Genomic DNA, 21,342 nt, shown 5'->3' on the forward strand with positions numbered 1-21,342 from the left:
AAGGGTTTCCTAGAACAGCTGGTGATTTTAACCACTGAACCATCTCTTTAGTCCATGTCTTTTTGCTCGTTTGTTTTTGAGGTGGTCTCACTAAGTTGACTAGGTTGGACTTGAACTTAGCTTTCTCCTGCTTCAGCCTTCTGAGTGGCTGGGATCACAGGTGCATTTAAGATAATTTTGCTTATGCACCAAATTGTTTGGGGACATTGGGGATACAAAACTTAATAATTAGAAAAAAAGCTTGTCTAGGTTCCCTTTGTAGTTTAGTTTTATGTTCAGTACTGAGGGGCTAATAGAGACAATGACTTATTATGGAGATGACGTTTTATATAGGACATTAGAAGTTTTGTCCTTATGGCTGGACAGAGGGTGGTGTCACAAAGAGCAAGGGTGTTCATTTCTTCCTGGAGAAAACTTGTTTAGACTGGCTGTGAAGCATGAGCAGTAGTCTAAGAGGTGAGAGCCCACAGAGCATTCCAGGCAGTGGGGTCAGCCTGAACGAAGGCTGGGGAGTGTGTGCATCTTCAAGAGCCTTTAAGAAGCAATCTAGAGGAGAGGCATTGAGGGGCTAGGGAAGCTAGATGGGCTGGAAGGTCCATCCTGGGCACACACTTTGTGCCACCTCCTATTTGTGCTGAGAGCCGTGGAGTTGACTTCTCAGCCTGCGTGTTAGCCCTAGACTTAAGAGTTAAGAGAACTCTCTAAAACCCCATGTGCTGCATCTCAAGTGCCCGAGTAACCTTTCTTCCCAGGACGTCAGATGAGGTTAGCAGAGGGAACGTAGCTGTAGGTAGACAAAAATCATGGGCCAGGCCAAAGGAGTCAGACCAAATTCAAGCTAGTGAAAAGTACACCTGAAACTTAGCATCAAGTTGCACTTTTACAAGTGCCTGTTGCTTTTCTACTTTAGTTCTCAACAAATGAAAAATGGTCCCAGTAGCCCTTGTAGGCTGGCTGCGTGGAGCAGTGTGGGGAGAGTAAGGCCTAGTAGCTCATCCTCACTCCAGCTTCTTTCTCCTGGAACCATGGTTGGGGGGAGCAATGCTCTCATCAAAGAGGACAGACCTTCATGGGACACTGAATGTCCTATTTAGCTGCCCCTAATTCTAAATAACAGTTATAATGATTTAGTTTTAATCCCCTCCCCAAATGTTCTGTCTTTCCATTTGTTTACCAAGGCTGTCCACAGATGTTTAATCTCCCTATGGGTAACTCGGACATGCTGGCAGATTGTCTCAGGGATTTTATTGCTGGGAAGAGACACTATGACCACGGCAACTCTTATAAAGAAAACATTTAATTGGGGTGGCCCCCTTACAGTTTCAGAGAATCATCCATTATGATAATGAACTGGTGTGTGGGCAGACCAGTGCTGGAGAAATAACTGAGAGTCCCACATCTTGTAGGCAGCAGGAAGTTGACTGACTGTCACACTGAGTGAAGCTTGAGCAAGAGACCTCAAAGCCCACCTCCACAGCAACACACTTCCTCCAACAAAGCCACACCTCCTAATAGTGCCACTCCCTTTGGGAGCCATTTTCTTTCAAACAGTCATACCTACTAAATCAACTCTGCACAGATTTGTTCCTATCAAATCATCTTTGTAGCAAGAATTTTCCCATAGTTTTCTTCTAAGTAAAATGAATTAGACTTGCCACCTGAAAAAAAAGATAAATCTCAAATATTTTAAAAGAATTTAGTGTTTAAGATACCAAAGAACACATACATACAACAAACAAAAAACAAAAGCAAAAACCCCCATAGTTTAAAAAATATGTAAGCACCAGTGAGACGGCTCATTGGGGAAAGGACTTTGCCACCAAGCCTGAGGACTCAGCTTCTGTCCCTGGAACCATCATGGTGGAAAGAGAGAAGTGACTGTCTCAAGTTGTCCTTTGACCTCTACACATGTGCACAAGTACACACACACACACACACACACACACACACACACACACCCAAATTTGAAAACAACTTTAAAAGGATACTGAAGAATCATACTGTAGAAACTTTAAGAGATTCAATAGCCTCTAGAATTTTAATCTCACTAATTTAGTGTTAGGCGATTTCTAATTTTGTACCAGGTATAGCAGGATGAAGCAGATTCAGCATGTATGTTAAACTAGTGCCTGTTGGTATTAATAAAGCTAAAACACATTCGCATATTTGAGTGGTAGTCAATAGGTTAGTTTTCTCTGAAGACTGAGCCCAGGAGCTCCTTGGAGCAAGCATTCCCCTGGTAGGTTCTGGGAAGAGCCCTCCTCATCTGTCCCCTTCCCTGCATAGAGGTAGAATCAAGGAGGCCCTTGGCTGTAAGCGCAGTGACCTAGGACTGGGTGGTAAGGGAGGAGCCCCACTGGGGGTAAATGGGGGTGGGCTTCTTGGAGACCTCCCCTTGGTGGGTCATCATTCCATCACCTAGGCAGGGTCAAGACTGCTGTGTCTCCCAATAGGCCTTGTTTTCTGTTGTAGGGCTTTCCTGTTCTCTGACTGCTGAAAGCCACTTCCTGTCTTTGGTTCTACCAGCTTTCAGAGCCTTGACTCTAATGGACAGAAACCCACAAGGGTCTTGGGATGTCAGATACAACAGTAACAAGAGCAGCAAACACCTGTATAGAAATCCCATGTTTCCATGTGCCCAGAACAGCTCTAGTGATTAAACTGTCTAGTTCCTGCAACTACTTACCTCATGATGTCGATGCTTCTAGATACCTATTCACAGAGTGGGAAACCAAGGAGCCTCTGGTTAAAGGAGTTTGGCTCGATGTTGGTAGCAGGATTGGCTGTAGGTAGCCAGTCTCTGTACTTCTAATATCAGGTGAGGCACATGAAGGGGAGAGTACAGCATTTTACTAATGGGGACTTGTAACCAGTGCCTTAGTCTCACGCCTGGTCCTTAAAATGGGGCTGGAGTGGGAATGGGACACATGTCATCTGTAGTCCCATCCCGTGTGATGACTTAGAACATGCTCCAGCTCTCCAAACCCCAGGTCTGCTAAGTGGCCAGTTTCAGAGCGGTTTTGAGTTCCCTAAAACTGGAGGTGCTATTTTGAACACTTCGTGTTAGAGGGATGTGTATTTAAAACTAAAATAGAGTGTACTTTTTAATTTGCAGGTGTTTCTGTTCTTGTTTTCTGTCTTAGCCAAACTGTGTGTAAGCTGCTTTCACCTCAGGAGGACAGCCCCAGCAGGCCTTAGTGCTCATACTACACTTGGTGACAGGGTTGTCAGGAGCAAGAGAGGTGGCCACAGAGAAGAGAATTCCTACTGAGGGGGCTGGAGGCGGGAGGGGGGGCGCTACAATTCCCAAGTTTCCAGTCAGGGCTCTTTGGTGATGTCTGCTCCTCATGGTTTGCTGCTCATCTGGAACCAGGTCACTTGTCCGTGATGTTGAGGGTATCCATGGCACAAGAAAGAGGCTGAGCCTGCTTTACACACAGCCCGGCTGAGAGGTTTTCTATCAGAGCTCTAGCCTGGGAGGGGCAGACCATACCCCCATATCCCAGTCAACTGAGGAACACAAGGGCAGATATCAGAACTCATGTTTCTCCATTTTATAGCAAACTGTGGCTCCTCAACCTTTTTGATGGCTACTTGTGTAACTAAGAAGCGGTTATTGGCTTTGATTGGAGAAAGGGAGAGGAGGCTACAGGATGGAGTAGGTGAGTGTAGATGGTTTTATAATCATGGAACATAAATGTCACTCACGTCTGTGACTTTTCTGCTGCAGTGCTGTTTTCTGGTTTTTGAAAAAGAGAAATGTCCATTTTTAAAAAGGATCATCAAATATTTATTCTAAACTTGACTATAAAAATTGCAAATAAGCAAGTGTCATACAATACACCGAAATTAACCAGACCAGAGACTATACAAACCAGTGAACCATGTACAGTTAGAGGAGCCACTGGAATGGAAGCAGTGGGGCTCCACATTGGATTTTATACTTCACCATGGAATATGTTCTTATCTACTCATTCACCATCAAAATTAGAATTAGAAAACAATTTGCTTTTTATCCTCTCTCATTCCTGTGTTCATTACCTGCATTCAGTCCTCCCTCTCTTCCAGTGTTTAAAGTCCTCCCGCTCTCCTAGTGTTTATAGTCCTCCCTCTCTCCTAGTGTTTATAGTCCTCCCTCTCTCCTAGTGTTTAAAGTCCTCCCTCTCTCCTAGTGTTTAAAGTCCTCCCACTCTCCTGGTGTTTAAAGTCCTCCCACTCTCCTAATGTTTAAAGTCCTCCCATTCTCCTAATGTTTAAAGTCCTCCCTCTCTCCTAGTGTTTAAAGTCCTCCCTCTCTCCTAGTGTTTAAAGTCCTCCCTCTCTCCTAGTGTTTAAAGTCCTCCCTCTCCCCTGGTGTTTAAAGTTCTCCCTCTCTCCTAGTGTTTACAGTCCTCCCACTCTCCTAGTGTTTACAGTCCTCCCACTCTCCTAGTGTTTAAAGTCCTCCCACTCTCCTAGTGTTTAAAGTCCTCCCTCTCTCCTGGTGTTTAAAGTCCTCCCACTCTCCTAGTGTTTAAAGTCCTCCCACTCTCCTGGTGTTTAAAGTCCTCCCACTCTCCTGGTGTTTAAAGTCCTCCCTCTCTCCTAATGTTTAAAGTCCTTCCTCTCTCCTAATGTTTAAAGTCCTCCCTCTCTCCTAGTGTTTAAAGTCCTCCCACTCTCCTAGTGTTTAAAGTCCTCCCTCTCTCCTAGTGTTTAAAGTCCTCCCACTCTCCTAGTGTTTACAGTCCTCCCTCTCCTAGTGTTTAAAGTCCTCCCACTCTCCTGGTGTTTAAAGTCCTCCCACTCTCCTGGTGTTTAAAGTCCTCCCTCTCTCCTGGTGTTTAAAGTCCTCCCTCTCTCCTGGTGTTTAAAGTTCTCCCTCTCTCCTGGTGTTTAAAGTTCTCCCTCTCTCCTAGTGTTTAAAGTCCTCCCACTCTCCTGGTGTTTAAAGTCCTCCCTCTCTCCTGGTGTTTAAAGTCCTCCCACTCTCCTAGTGTTTAAAGTCCTCCCACTCTCCTGGTGTTTAAAGTCCTCCCTCTCTCCTGGTGTTTAAAGTCCTCCCTCTCTCCTAGTGTTTAAAGTCCTCCCTCTCTCCTAGTGTTTAAAGTCCTCCCTCTCTCCTGGTGTTTAAAGTCCTCCCACTCTCCTAGTGTTTAAAGTCCTCCCACTCTCCTGGTGTTTAAAGTCCTCCCTCTCTCCTGGTGTTTAAAGTCCTCCCACTCTCCTAGTGTTTAAAGTCCTCCCACTCTCCTGGTGTTTAAAGTCCTCCCTCTCTCCTGGTGTTTAAAGTCCTCCCACTCTCCTAGTGTTTAAAGTCCTCCCTCTCTCCTAGTGTTTAAAGTCCTCCCACTCTCCTAGTGTTTACAGTCCTCCCTCTCCTAGTGTTTACAGTCCTCCCACTCTCCTGGTGTTTAAAGTCCTCCCTCTCTCCTGGTGTTTAAAGTCCTCCCTCTCTCCTGGTGTTTAAAGTCCTCCCTCTCTCCTGGTGTTTAAAGTCCTCCCTCTCTCCTGGTGTTTAAAGTCCTCCCTCTCTCCTAGTGTTTAAAGTCCTCCCTCTCTCCTAGTGTTTAAAGTCCTCCCTCTCTCCTGGTGTTTAAAGTCCTCCCACTCTCCTGGTGTTTAAAGTCCTCCCACTCTCCTGGTGTTTAAAGTCCTCCCTCTCTCCTGGTGTTTAAAGTCCTCCCACTCTCCTGGTGTTTAAAGTCCTCCCACTCTCCTGGTGTTTAAAGTCCTCCCTCTCTCCTGGTGTTTAAAGTCCTCCCACTCTCCTAGTGTTTAAAGTCCTCCCTCTCTCCTAGTGTTTAAAGTCCTCCCACTCTCCTAGTGTTTACAGTCCTCCCTCTCCTAGTGTTTACAGTCCTCCCACTCTCCTGGTGTTTAAAGTCCTCCCTCTCTCCTGGTGTTTAAAGTCCTCCCTCTCTCCTGGTGTTTAAAGTCCTCCCTCTCTCCTGGTGTTTAAAGTCCTCCCTCTCTCCTGGTGTTTAAAGTTCTCCCTCTCTCCTGGTGTTTAAAGTTCTCCCTCTCTCCTAGTGTTTAAAGTCCTCCCACTCTCCTAGTGTTTAAAGTCCTCCCTCTCTCCTGGTGTTTAAAGTCCTCCCACTCTCCTAGTGTTTACAGTCCTCCCTCTCTCCTGGTGTTTAAAGTCCTCCCTCTCTCCTGGTGTTTAAAGTCCTCCCTCTCTCCTGGTGTTTAAAGTCCTCCCACTCTCCTGGTGTTTAAAGTCCTCCCTCTCTCCTAGTGTTTAAAGTCCTCCCTCTCTCCTGGTGTTTACAGTTCTCCCTCTCTCCTAATGTTTAGTCTTTATTGTTCTCCTTTCTAATGTAACCACATGTGTATCTCTTTACATGATATTGGCTAGATTCTATATGAGAGGGAAAACACTTTTCTTTCTAATATTGTGTGGTCTCTCCTAATATTATGCATTCTTCATTTTCCAATTATGTCTTTAGAGTTGAATAATATTCACATATATATTTTCATTATTTGTTCTTCTACTGATGGGCAGCTAGGCGAGTTCCAGTTTTATTTTGTTTTTTGCTCTAGTGAATAAAGCAGCAATAAACATGGGGTACAAATACCTCTGTGAGAGTATGGAACTCTCTGGCTATATGCCCAGGAGTGAAATATTGGTGTTATATGGTAGTTTTTTTAATTTTTGAGAAATCTCTGAACTGATTTCCATAATGGCTGTTAATTTGCATTCACCAACAGTGAATGAAGGTTCCTCTCTCTCCACATCTTTTCCAAGGTTTATTACCAGGTTTCTTGATGATAGCTCTTCTGGTTGGAGTGAGGTAGTATCTCAAAGTAGTTTTGTGTTTTCCTGATGGCTAGTGATAGTGAACATTTAAAAATAGTTATTGACCATTTATGTTTCTTCTTTCCTTTCCTTTTTTTTGAAAATTAGTTCATAGTTGCTCATTTGTTGATTGGCAGTTTTATTTCCATGGTACTTTATTTATGCAATTTAAAAATTCTGGATGCGAGCATCTTGTGTGGAGGGTAGTTGGTAAAGGTTTTCTCCCATTCTGTAGATTGTTTTTTTTTTTCTGCTGATGGTTTCCTTTACTGTACAGAAGTATTTTCTTTTCATGTAGTGCCACCTGTTGACGCTTGGGGTTAGTTATGGTGCTGTTGGTGTTCTCCTGAAAAACGTCCTTTTTTTGTATCCATTTTAAATGATTTTTCTACAAGGTGAAAGATAATCTAATTTCACCTTCTGCAGGTTGAGACCTAGTTTGCCAGCACCATTTGTTGAATATGTTTTCTTCCAATGCATGTTTTTGCCTCCTTTATTAAAAATTATGTGGGCACAGTTTGCTGTTTTATTTCTAGTTCTTCTATATGATTCTATTGGCTTTCCTGTCTTTTTATGCCAGTACCAGGCTGTCCATATGACTATAGCTCAATAGTGTAGTTTGAGGTTGGGTATTGCAATACTTCCAACAGTGTTCTTACTCCTTTGGGTTGTTTGGCTGTCTATGGCCTTGTGGTTCTATATGAGTTCTTGTATTTTTCCTAAACCTGTGAAATATAACATAGGAATTTTGATAGGAATTAATTACTTCTGTATATTAATTTTGGTAGTGTAGAATTTTTCACAATATTAGGTCTGCCAATTTAGGGGTATGGGATGTTTTTGATGGGTTGATAAAATTTAGTAGGAAACAATTGTATGAAGCTTCAGATATTTCTAAGACAGTGGACCACAGACAGCTTTTCCTACTTCAGTGGATAACAGTCACTAGAGGGCTTATTCATGGAAACTGCCAGGCTGAAGCTAGGGAATGCTTTATTAAGTCTAGCCCTTGAATGAAATAAAAAGATATCGTAATATGATTGGACTATAGGAATCAATTGACTTGGGCTAGAGAGATGGCACAATTGGTAAAGATTCTTGCTGCCATGCTCAATGACCTGAGTTTGAACCCTGGCACCCACATGGTGGAAGGAGAGGACTGACTCTCAACAAGTTGTCTTCCATATGTGGCATGTCTGCGTGCATGCACGCATGCACACGCGCATGCGTGTGCACGCATACACTAAATAAATAAATATGTAGTAAATTAAAAAAAGAATTGAATGGTCTAAAATTTCTACTGGACTACAGGAGTCCTTTGAAGTCAGAAGGTGGAGTTTATGTGTGTAGTGTGTGCATGGGCACTCTGAAGAGTCCTCAGAGTCTTTGTTGAGACTTTTCTGGGTGAGGCCCTCCAGAGCCCCAGGCACTACTGACACTGGAAGTCATTGGCTACTCTTCTACAAACCCTGAGCTGCTTCCTGTGCCAAGCCACAATCGAAGTATTTGCATATTTTATCATAGTCCAGCAACTGGGCTGGCACTTACGGCCGGAAGCAGTGCTTATGATAGGAGTTGGCCTTGCTTGTGCAAGGGCTTCTCTTGTGTGCCTCCTGAGACATACCAAGGGACCTTCCCTTTATGAACCAAACGAGATGTCCCAATTGCTCTATCACGGTTGTTCTTTGCCAGCTGTCATTATGGGGCCTCTGGTCAACGGCATCTGTGCATGAGGACTACTGGTTTAAAGCAGCTTGTCTCAGCTATGGGACCAGAAGTGTAGCCCAGCTGTTCATGAGTCAGCAGTGTGAGCTGCATCAGTGCCTCCCCAGGATTGTCAGGAGCACAGAGCCACTGTTAGACTAAGGTGTCTGCAGCACAGATGGGCTAGCTAGATATCACAAAGCATGTGGGAAGAGTGTTGGCTGTCATGAGTGAGGGTTCCTAGTTGATTATATGACATTCATCAGCATCTCTGCAGCAATAACATCTTCAAATGACATTTGGGACACCAGGAATAGTGACTGTCTGTTCCCCTCCTGGATCAGGCAGTCCCTTAGGAGGAAAACCAAGCCACCCATTTCCATTGTTCCTGGTTGGCTAACACCAGTAAGTGAGTTCCCATGTGGTGATCTCTGGAGCCCTCTGTGCCCCCAGCACCAGCTCCTTCCTCAGCATCTCTCCCTTGGACTCTGCCCACACCTAAAGCTGTCCCCTATACACTTAGTGTGTGACTCCCCCAAAGCCTCTCCTAGGATGCTGTGGTCACAAGTTAGAGAAGCTATTCTAGTTGGGGGAAGGAAGCTGCCTTTAGGAGGTGCTGTACAGTGTCACTTTCTACCACCTGAGCTGTGGAGCTTCCTCATCGGGCAGTTACCCCTCTCCTGTCCTCTCTCCTGCCCCGCTCCCCAAATTGCCTCCTTCTCTGCTGAGACTTGAGGCCTTCCTTTCCTCTATTTCTGAATGAGCCCTGGTGGAGTCCGTCTGAGTGTCCTGGTCCTCTGACCGTCTTAGACACATGTGTGCTCTTACATGGCTTCTTCATATCAGAGTTGACTCACCATGCTTGTATCAGGTGCTGGGCTTTGTGCCTGGCATTTGTCAAGGAGTTTATTACTCCGGGGCTACCTGATGAGGTCATCTCTATCCACTTGTGTTTTACAGAATAGGGAAGGGCACATTCAGAGTTGCTCTGATTTTTTTCTATTAATCTGGTGCTATTAAATGTGCTCGTGCACTGTATAGTGGTTTTTTTGTTTTGTTTTGTTTTTTGTTTTCCTGTAGAAAGCACTGTGATATTTTTACCCTCTTAGGAGCATCATCACTAACTCTGGCCCTGCATTCAGTACTAAAGACTTTAGGCAGGGCCTGAATTTTGCTCTCCTTTGGGTTTCTACCCTGTGATGCAATCCCAGGCATTGGTGGGCCCTTTGCATAAAGGACCATATACCTGAAGTGGCCAGCCAGCTTCTGTCCATTTGCTTCTTGATCCTTCTTTCCTGGCAGCAGCCTCTGCCAGGCACAGGGTTCCCTATCTACAGTCCCTTGGATCTCCAGAACAGTGAATCTTCAACCAGTTTGTGATGGGGTTGTCCTCCTGTATATATGTTTTTTTATTAATGGTTAATAAATAAAACATTGTTTGGCAAATGAGGCAGGAAGTATAGGCAGGGCTAGGAGACAAGGAGAATTCTGGGAAAGGTAGGCAGAGTGAGCCACAACACAGAATCATGATGCTGCCGAAGGAGTAACAACATGCCGGGGCATTACCGGGTAAGTCACAGCCTCATGGCAATACATAGATTGATAGAAATGGGTTGATAATTAAGACAGAGCTAGCCAATAAGAAGCCCAAGCCACTGGCCAGCAGTTTTATAACTAATACAGTGTCTGTGTGTTTATTTGGGTCTCAAGGACTGTGGAACCCTGCTGGGCCAGAAAGCTTTCATCCAAGTTGCCTTGTTGATGTCTGCTGTCCTTGTATGCTTGAATCTGATTTGTAAGCAATTTCTACCTCCTCTGTCCTGTCCTAGAGAAGGACAAGCATATGTGTAGGGACCACATCACCCCTTAGGCTTGTAAAAGTCTGGAAAGGAGATGACCAGCACTCCATGCTTACATGCTGACCAAGCTGCTGTGTGGGGAGCCAGCCACAGAATAGTCGTGTTTTCACAAAGAAGCTAAGACCCAGAGAACTAAGTAGCATTTGGGGGTTGACTTGTGGGTCACACAGGTGTGCTGCAAGCTCAGCACTCTTTGAAGATGACACCCCAACAAAACAATTGACTAGAGCATCTGTAGAGTCATACTTCTGTCAGGTTGCTATAAACTCACTGGTTTCCATTTCAAATATACACATAGTATTAATACTGAGGGGTGAACCCAAGGTCTCACACACGATAGACAAGCACTCTACTACTGTGTCAGCTCTGTCACCCCAGCTGTGGGCCCACTTTTCTAATCAGTGGCTTCTTTCTCACTGTGATGGCCTCTTTCAACAGACCAATCATAACCTATCATGTATTGTCCCCTCTGTCTCCTGTACTCTTCTCCCTTCGTGGAGGAGAGTCTAGCTGCCTCACATCTGCTTTGTGGATGTTTGGAGTCTAAGTGTGGCCTCATCCCACTAAGAAGGCCATCTTTTGTGCCAGTGGAGACTGTCCGGTTACACAAGACCCTTGTTGCTTTCCTTGGCTGTGGCTGCTGAAGAAATGCTACCTTGTCGTAAGGACTATTGTAGGTTAAAATTTTGAATGACGTAACCACACAGTCTTGTTGCATCACGAGTGTGGCTACAGCCATGGGTTCCTGTGGAAAGCTGGGCGCTGCATCTTTCTGCTCATGATCTTAGCTCAGTCGGGGATGTGTGAAAGGACTGGCTTTGCCTAAGGTGTGATCTGCTACGTGATTTCCAAATGTTGAGTAAGGAACCGTGTTAGTTATGATTCTTTAAAAACACTTCTCCTGTTGTCCTTGCTTGACTAAGTGGGCTTGTATTCCAAAAGCCCCAAGCATTGGACTAGAGTGTGTCTAAAGTACCTCTGACACTTGGGACTAACTCTTACTTAGGGTTCTACTGACTGACTTCTGGTTTAGGTTCCTTTATTTTATTGACTTTCATGGTAAGGCTTTTATAATTTGTAAGTCTTTGACTTTTAAGTGCTTCATGTTGGGGCTAGGGAGATAGCTCAGCAGTTAAGAGCGCTGACTGCTCTTTTAGAGGAGCCGGATTGATTCCCAGTACCCACATGGCAGCTTACAAACATCCATAACTTTATTCCCAGGGGACCCTCTTCTGGTGTCTGTGGGCACAAGACACACAAGAGGTACACAGCCACACTTGCTGTTAGAACACCCATACAATAGAAATAAATAAAATGTTTAAAAAGCTTCATGTTCAGCCCAGGGGTCGGATAGGTTCTCTTCTGTGGTGCTTGTAAAATAAAGGGAGAAGCCTCAGATGAGAAGGCTAAATTAGAAGCAGGACTGTGTCAAATATCTGAAACCCAGCCTTCAGTGGGGGAATTTGCTCGAGTGTCACAGCATAGGAAACGAGCTGCTTGCAGGAGGGTTCTCATTCCTGATTCCTCCCAATGGGAAGGCTGCTGACTAGCCCCCCCCCCCACTCCCACCTGGTGACTTCATGGACTGTTGTGATGACATCAACTGACGAGTTCTTTCCTGGACTCTCATTCATAAATCAGGCCAACTGTTATGGAAATGCATGAGCATTGTAAACAGTCTTAAAATACAGCCTAAGAATTATGTGTGTCCATGATAGCTTGTGAAGTACTGTGAATTCTCATACCTAGACAGTTCAGAAAAATCTCCCTCCTTCTCCAGGCTGGCATGTGTCTGTTCTCTAAACTCCTTTCTCTCTCTTTGTGAAGATTTATTTTGCTATTTATTTATTTACTTACTTAATTTGTGCGTGTGTACATGCGTGTGTGTGTGTGCGTGTGTGTGTGTGTGTGTGTGTGTGTGTGTGTGTGTGTGTGTGTGTATGTGGTGTCCAGAGAGGCCAGAAGAGGGCATTGGATTCCTTGGAGCTGGCATGCTAGGCAGTTGTGAGCCACTCTGTGTGGTGCTGGGACCCATACTTGGGTCCTCTAGGAGGAGCAGTGCACTCCTGTAACTGCTGAACCCTGCAAACCCCCCCCCTTTCTCTTTTTCCTCTGTCTCTTGCTTTCTCCTCTCTTAGTGATTTCTGGAAGATACTTATCTCCTCTGTCATTCGTTTGTGTATAGGCTGACCACTCCTTAACTGAAATGCTTGGAACCAGAAGAATTTCACACTCTGGACTCTGTCTTCTTTGAGGTATTTGCATAGATAGACCTGACTGGCTGAGCTGAGTTTTGGAGTTTGAAGCATTTCAAATTTCAGATTTTCTGACTGGGGTTATGCAGTCTGTATACCTGTCGTCCCAGGCAGTGACAAAGTGTGGAAGCCACTGACTTCCAGATGTGGGTGTATAGAAGCACCTTGGAGTTGCCCCAAAGGCCTGTAGCCTGAAGTGGAGAAGCAGGTTCAGATCAAAGGACTCCTAAGCCCGTGTAGGATTTCTGTGGCGAGTTATGTTAGAATGTGTCTAGAATTCCTAGAAGGCTGGTTGCATAAGACAGGGCGGAGAAGGTTCACAGACACCAGCTTTTCTCAGATATCTGTTAGCATCCTCCTAAAAGGAGCTGACGGGTGGGGGTGGGGGGGTGATATATGCCTACCATGACCTGCCCTATTGACAGAGCGTTGCAACACTGACATCAGCCAATGGCAGGAGGCCAGCAAAAACAAGTCTGAAGGCAAATGCTGGCCCACAGGTGTCAAGGATAGTAATGTACTGGAGTGGGGGAGATCAAATATGGGTTACCATCCTCACCTTAAGAAGAGGAAAAGGGTTGATTTAGAGCTGGGATTATTTTAAAAATAAATGTAAGAGAGACTAGGTGATTGAGAGCACTTGCTGCTCTCCCGTAGGACATAAGTTAGATTCCTAGCTCCCATGTCAGGTGACTTACAGCTGCCTGTGAGTCTAGCTCTAGGGGATTCAACACCCTCCTCCAACTTCTGCAGGCAATTACACACACACACACACACACACACACACACACACACACACACACATACACACACACCTTAATAAAAGAGAAACCTAATTTAAATTATTTTTAAATTACAGAAGAGTCATAAAAGCAGCTCAGATTCTCCTTCACCCTACCCCATCCTCACATTTCCCTTTTAGCCTCTTAATTTCCATGCAATAAAACAAATTAATATTAATTAAAGCAAATATTTTATTTAGATTTAGCTTTCATTAGCTTTTCATATAACAAGCCTTTTCCACTCCAGGGTCCCATCCAAGGCATTTTATATTATGTTTTGCCTTCTTAGGCACCTCTTGGTTGTAGCCGTTTCTCAGAGCATCCTTGTTGTAATGACCTTGGAGATTTTGAGGACACATATTCAGGAATTTGCACAGTGCCCTTCAAATCTAACATTATTAGACAGAGACCGTGAGTTTCAGGAGGAAGGCCTCACTGCATTACGTCAGCACACTGTCAGGCTGGAGGGTTTTCTCAGCAGTTAGAAACACTGGCTGTTTTTCCAGAGGACGTACCTACCTAGTAGCATACAGCCATCTGTAACTCCAGTTCCAGGTGTCTGATGCTCTCTTCTGGCCTCTGTGGGCACCAGGTACACACTTGGAGCACAGTGCATGCAGGCAAAATACTCATACACATTAAATAAACAATAGAAAACAGTCAGTTCATCTTGGTCACCTGTCAGGGTAGAGCTTGCTTGTCAGGGGTCTCCACTGTAAAGTCTCCCTCACAACACGGTCGTTTAGAGGGACGTCATCGCATGTGTGGAGTTACGCTCCTCATGTTTGAGGGAAGAGCATTTACTTCAACTATTTGGAATTGCTCTTAAACACTGTGTCTCCTTTCCTCCCATTACTATGTACTTGATGGTTTCTTTCAGATTAGATGCCTGGCTGTTCTATTCTAGGGTCTAACCCAGTACTAGGTTATTGTCCCACTGCTCATGTCCCAGCTTTGGCCGCAGCAGGCAGTGGCCCTTGTACATACCACCATCATTGTATGTGTATATGTATGTGTATGTGTATGTGTATGTGTATGTGTATGTGTATGTGTATGTGTATGTGGGGTTTTTCTTTTCTTCCTTTTTTTTTTAAAGAACCTTACTTTTTGACAGTATAAATGATTCCAGGCTTGTATATTTCTTGTCTCAGTCCTAGTGGCAATCATTTCTCCCAAGAATTCTTACCTCTTATCTTCTTGTCTTACAGTATAGTGGGTGTCAAACAGCGAAAGTTATAGCACTGTTGAGTACACAAAAGTTGAAACTGAGTTGTAATAGCAACAATAGCTGAAACCCTTACCACTTGTAAACTTCCTTCTTGGCTTGTACATACACTTGCAGCAGCAAACCCCATGTGCTCCTCACCCTAAATTCTCTATCTGAAGCTGTCTCTATAGTGCTGATTTTCTTTCCCTCTGGGTTCAGGTGGGGCTGCATTATCTGGGTCTTGAATGAACAAGTTCTGCTCATTGCTCTCTGTCCCTTAGTGGCTCTGAACTGAGTACATAAAAATCTTAACCCAAGAGGAAAAGCCCAAGGGAAAAAGAGTCAGAGGCTTGAGCACTGCAGATAATAAGACAGGAACTCCTTAGAGGTGGTGGTGGCCTGAGGGTGGAGTTGATGAAAAGGATTAAGATGGCTTTGAGGCTGGTGTCTGCAGGATTGTGGTTTGGGGACAGGAGTGCTGGACGTGTTTGGCACGCCCAAGTGGAAGCCTTGCACCCCACGCTGAGATCCTTGGATTCTTGCTTTTGAGTGCCCATAGACATTGGCGGGCAGGGTATGCTCTTACACTCTGAGTGGTCAACATCAGCAGGAGGCCAGTTTGGAGTTTGTTGCTTTATTCTGTATAGAGAACTGGCATAACCAGCAAAAAGGGAACAGAAGCAGAGAGTATCAAAAGAAGGGGCAGAACTCTGTCACTCCAGAGTTGGAAAGAGGAGTCTGTTGTGTCCAGTCTTCTAGGAATCATGGTACCTTGAGGAGACAAACTGCAGGAGTTTCCATGCCATCAGGAGTCCAGGGGGACAGCTGGGTGGTGTAGACAGGCAGGTCTGGACCTCAGGAGAGTCATTAGGATGACTGGAGGGGCCTCAGACATGCCTGACAGTGGCCTCATCAGAAGTAGCACTGGCAAGGGTGCAGAGTAGAAGTATGCATTAAGGACTCCAGTGGGTCTCCATCTTCCCTGTTTGAAAGGAAGATGCCTCAGAGTGGTGAGTGCCACGTGTACAACTGGGGGCCTCAAAGCTCCCCAGGGGAGCTGTCTTTCATATACCATCTGTAGACACTATTGCTGATAGTGGGTTAGAATCTTCAACTCTGGAGCTTCCAGGCCACTGAGCTAGAGACCATAGTGCTCTTTTCCTCTTGCAGGGGAGATTTGTCTGATTTGTTTTCCTGTTGGGTGCAACAGACTCTTGCCATCTTCTCCTTCCTGATTTGTATGCTGCTTGGGAGTGGTGGCACACATCTGTAATCCCAGGAGTTAAGGACAGCCTCAGCTACTAGCAAATTCCAGGTCAACCTGGGATATATGAGAGCCTGTCTCAAAAGTTACAAACAAAAACAAGGAAATGTGTTTGCTACCACACAATTATGGAGGAATAGTTTTTAAACAATATTTTATTAATCCTTAGAGAATTAATGCATTACTTTATATAATGTATTTTGAACATATCCACACCCCAACTCTTTCTATAACCACCCTCTCCACCTGTCTATCTCTTCTCACAGAACTTTGAGATTTCTTTTTCTTGTTTTTTATTTCTCCCTCAAGTTCCACCCCGTCTTGGGAGTAGGGAAGAGTGCCCTGGGAAGACCCTTACCAGAGGTCACATCATTAAACAAAGCTGCCTCTCCTCTCCCAGAAGCTGTGAGCACCAGTAGCCCCTCTGCTAGTGATGGGTTAGTGTCCTCCTCCCGTCCTCCGTGCGGGTTTTTGTCTGGGCGGGCCTTATGCAGGTCTCCTGCACACTGGTGATCACCATGAGTTTATATGTGCGATTTCCCTGTTGTGTCTGGGAAACACCGTTTCCTTGATGGTATCTGCCACCTCTGGCTCTTAGAATTTCTCTCCCTCTTTTCCCATGAAGATGGAAGTCTTGAGCCTTGGGGGAAGGGGTGTGATATGTATGTCTAATTAGGGCTAAACACACCGCAGTCCCTTATTCTCTGTGCTAATTGCCATCTACTGCAAGTAGGAACTTCTCTAATGAGTGTGAAGAGGTGCTCAGTTCTGTGGATGTAGTGGTAAGTGGGAGTTGTCTTAATGCTACATCCATAAACAAAATAATAGTGTTTGGTTCTCCCCTAGGGCCTATGACCTATTTCGTCCCAGGTTCTTGGCCCCTTTAACAATTCCAGGTCTTAGAGTAGGTCTGGAATGGTTCTATCTAGTGGAATAGGCCTCAGATGCATCAGAAAGTGGTTGGTTACAGCCATTACATTTGTGCCACAATTATACCAGTGGGTGGGGTGTAATTTATTGGGTAGAGTGAGTGGGGGCATCTTAAAGTATTACGTTTTGTCTGTGCATGACATGACATTTCATGTAGGATTATCCATCCTGCCTTACACAGCCATAAAATTGATTGTGCTTTCCTCTCTTACATATGCCCATCCCCATGGTTGTTGGGTGTTAGGGGGCAGTCTACAAAGATGCAGTTGTGCTGGAGCTTATCCAGAACTCCTTGTAACCTCTTCAGATATGATGACTGCGACCAAGGTGGGAGCCATGCCAGGTGAGAAGGGCTTTGGTTGTTTGGGGGTGGGGAGAGCAGGTGTAGGAAGAGAGGTCTCCATAACTTTGGCTTGTTTTCATGGAAAGCTGTGGTTATCACCCACTGACCCACTGAGCTATGGAGCAGGCTGGACACAGGAGCATTGTGTACACTCCCAGGAAGCAGGAATGTCTACCTGAAGGACTGGGTTTTTCTACCAGTTTCCTTTTTCTGACCCTGCTGCTTATAATAAGGGAATCTCTGTAGAGGAGAAGGTGTTTTCACAAATAGCACATGATTCTGGTAAAGGCAGCTAGGTGAAGTTGAAATTGGTTAAGGTAGTCTTCAAACCCCTAGTCCTATGCGTGTGGTTCTGTGGTTACACAGAAGTGGGTTAGGCTTCCAATTAATACATGAGATACCACACAGGCATCTGTAGTCTGTTGGTCCTGACATTTGCTTATCCTCATGGGGTTCCTTCTTCCCTCTCTGTCCTATGTGAAACTAGGACTCAACATCATCTCCTTGCCCTAGAATTGCCACTCACTTGTGACCAAAGGGCCCTTGAGCACCCGCAATCTAGAATCTAGAACAGCTGCTGCTTTCCTTGTAAGTGGCCACAGGGAGAGGCTGTGCCTGAGTCTGCCCCAATAATAGTCAGAGCTTAGTGCATTGTTTGTCAGGAGATGTTTTTGTATGTTTCAAAATGTACTATTTTATAATGTGCTTACAAAACATAGCACGTTCCAAAGGAAATACACATTCTAATGATAGCTGCTTAAATTAAAATGTCACACTGGAATATAAAATGAGGTTATATCTCTTTCTTTGATGGAAAAATGATGAAAATTCAAACTGGGTCAGACAGGTTGATTGTAGGAATACTAGGTCCCATCAGTAGCCAGTTGTAGCCTATTCCCAATTAATGAAAACTAAGCTGTGTATCCAAAAGGGAATTGGGGCTGGGGCATGAGCTCTGTGTTCTTTGGAGGGTGTTGATATTATGGGTTGTAGCATAGTCAGTCAGCACATGCTTCTGAGCTTGGGTTAGGTTTCTGTCTTCGGTATCTGCTTCTGGTACCTGGATGTCCACATCAGGAGAGCCTCACAAGAACACCCAACTGGGACCTAGTGCTGGGTAGGCTGGGACAGACATAAACCCTTATGACCTGGTCTGCTCTGTTTTCATTAAAGCATTCACACTTAACTGTCTGTGAGTGTCAGAAGACGCAGCAGTCCTCTGGAACTGTAGTTACAGATGCTTGTGAGCCACCATGTGAGTGCTAGAAACTGAACCTAGGTCCTCTGTAAGTGCTCTTAACTGCTGCCCCATCTCTTCAGCCACCACCTTATGTTTTGAGAGTGTCTTTTATAGAAACTAGTATTTGTAAATTCAGTTAGACTAATTGGCCATTGACTCCAAGGATCCTCCTGTCTTTGCCTCCTCAGCACTGGAATTACAGGTGTGCAAACTCCTCATGCTTACACAGCCAGTGATTTCCTGACTGATCCAGCTCCCCAGTCCCAAGAGTGCCAACTGTGTCGGATCAAGGTGGCTGAAAGCGGCTGTCAGATGTTCCCCTATGTAAACATCTCTCATAGCTCTACTGATGTTCTTTGGGAACCAGAACATTAGACATTTGTCACTTATTCTGTTTACTCATGAAGTCTGCCCCTGCCAGCTGGCTGGGAGGATACCTGAAAGGGTTATAAAGGCAGGAATCTGGAGACTGGGGCTTTTCAGATGACTTGTCTGACGATGAAAGTAGGTGCAGTCAGGTCCCCAGGGGAAGTAAAGCTGACTCTGGAATGGGTATCCATGGGGCTTGTACAAGGAACATAGATCTTGTGTGAGCTTGGTCCTTCTAGCATTGGTCGTTCACATCTTACGGAAACTAGAGCCTAGCAGAGCCTCTAGTGTAATAGCAGCTATACTGGCTAAGCATTGACTTTGGAAGATATTAATGATTCATGTTTTGGGGACTGGAGAGGCATCAGGGTCCAGTCTAGCTCTGCATTTTCTGTGTGTTAGGGCAGAGTTGGCATCAGAGCAGTTCCCAGTTCATCTGTCCTAGAGCTGTTTCAGCCTCAAGGACCCCTTCACTTGCCTACCAACTGCCAGGTAGATGCACTTGGCTAATAGCATCACATTCCTGTTGTTTCTTTAATGTGAATACCAGACACTGCCCTTGGGGACCTGACAATACTTAGTAGCTTCCAAGAAAATGCTGATGACTTGCCTCTCTCAGGCCTGTCTACCTAAACTCTTGTTTTTTGTTTGTCTGTTTTGTTTTGTTTTCCCAAATGTAGATTAGAACCTTTCTGACCTCAGGGAGTGGCCTCAAGCGTCCCTTATGAGTAGGAGTTCCTTGAAGGCTTTTACTTGTGAGGGGTGTGCATAATTGTCTGCTTAGCCAACTGCTGATGACCCGTGAGCACACACTTCACACAAGAATATTTTTCCATCATACTTTACAAATGACTTGCAAAGTAGAATTTGTGTCTGAGTGGCCATTAAAAGAAAAAATCAAAACCATGGCCTTTTAAGTGCATGGCTTAATTCCTGCTAGGGAGAAAGTCTCCTTGTAGCATGCAGATGTCCTGATGCTCAATGGGACCTTCTTTAACATGGATTGTTAGGATGAATGGAATTTTGCAGGCTAACAATTATGAAATTTAGAGTAAGAAAATTTAAATTGGGATCCACTCTGGGACGGTAGTATTAGGAGGACTATGGATCCACTCCTCACTGAATAATTAAAATCACTAAAATTGTCACCAGCTGTAGGAGATGTGACAGGCTGCTGCTGGCTCTCTTCAGCCTGAGGTGTTCTCCTCAGAGATAACTACTCGACTGAAGCCATGATCTTGATGGGCCTGCCATTTATTTCTCTTATTGAAAGAATCTTCTTTTGTAAGTGAAATTGTGAGGTGTTTTTTTGTGAGGTACTTGGATGAGGTTTATAGCTGAGAAAGGAGTGCTGACAAGAGTAAAAAAATCAAAGATGTCTTACTCTGCATTGGTGGTAAAGGGTTAAGATATGTTAGTTGTTTCCCCAGGACAGGCTCTCATTAGACCTCAATGGGCTAGAACTTGTTATGTAGCTGAAGTTGGCCCTGGACAGGACCCTTGTCATTCTGCCTTCATCTCCCAGAGTGCTAGCTAGCATTACAGGCAAGTGCCTCCACACCTGGCCAGGATGTGTTCTTTGATCTTGATCATGGTTCCTTAGCTGCTGTAATGCTCTTGCTTGAGATGTCTCTCAGAAGAGGGCACTCCTTGGGGTCTTGCAGTGGTTTGGTCAGTTGTGTCAGAATTCTCGACTGTCAATCAGTGAGAGATCTGAGGGAAAAAGCTCTTCTCCTTGTCCTTTAATTGTTCCTACCTTTCTGCCCTGCTTCAGAAATTATTTTAAGACATCGCCCAGTTAAAATTTCTGGCAAGTGTCCTAAAGGCATACAGCAAATAAGGAGAAACATGTTTGCGGAAATGTCTTAAGTGTCAGTAAGAACAGTGGCACGGCTTCAAAACCATGCTGTGCCTCATTCCTTCTTCCCTCTGAGCTCCAGATGGCGAAGGCTGGAGTCTAGGAGAATGTATGTAGACCCCACTTATAGGATGGAAGCTCTACTCAGCTGAGGTCCTGGCTACTTGTCACTTGCTACCATAGCAGCATAAAGGACAGAGATTCCATCTCAGGAAAGGGAAGCCAAGAAGAAAGCCTCATCCAGCATCCTATGTATAATATGGAAATGTCATTCTGTAAAAAGTAGCCATCATCCCCGTCTTTACCTCTAACGGAGTGACTTAATGGTTTTGTCAGGTAGGCACACTGGGATGCAAGATGCAAAGACTGAATGCTTCCAGGGCTCTCCCCAATGCCAGTACCTGATGACAGTACTGCGAAGGCCATGCCCCACTATTGTACACATACATACACACACACACACACACACACACACGCGCACATGCACCCACGCACACACATGCACACTTGCGCACACACACTCACACATGCACACGCACGCACACACACACGAACACACACGCATGCATGCGCACCCACACATGCATGCACACACATGCACGCGCATCCCCCCACACGCACGCACACACACACACACACACACACACACACACACACACGGTAGAGGTCTAGAGCAAGTTCATACTAACTGTTGTTACCTAGAGGGACTGTTTTGTGCACTCAAGGCTATTCTCCTGAGGAGCAACATTA

The 21,342-nt window shown here is 45.0% G+C and overlaps 1 protein-coding gene across 17 annotated transcripts in view; it reads left to right on the forward strand.

Moving 5' to 3' along the window:
* The window catches only part of Inpp4a (inositol polyphosphate-4-phosphatase type I A), a 124,090-nt gene that overhangs the window by 23,949 nt on the left and 78,799 nt on the right, over window positions 1-21,342 (forward strand). Inside the window, exon 1 of one of the 17 annotated variants that reach the window (XM_040729604.1) lies at window positions 17,099-17,125. The exons of the other annotated variants lie outside the window; for them this stretch is intronic. The gene's annotated coding sequence lies outside the window, so the exon portion shown is untranslated. Of the gene's footprint in view, window positions 1-17,098; window positions 17,126-21,342 lie in introns of those variants that run through there. 17 annotated transcript variants of the gene reach the window in all.

The sequence above is a fragment of the Mesocricetus auratus genome, unplaced genomic scaffold, assembly GCF_017639785.1.
Source record: "Mesocricetus auratus isolate SY011 unplaced genomic scaffold, BCM_Maur_2.0 Super-Scaffold_100021, whole genome shotgun sequence".
Lineage (NCBI taxonomy): Eukaryota > Metazoa > Chordata > Mammalia > Rodentia > Cricetidae > Mesocricetus > Mesocricetus auratus.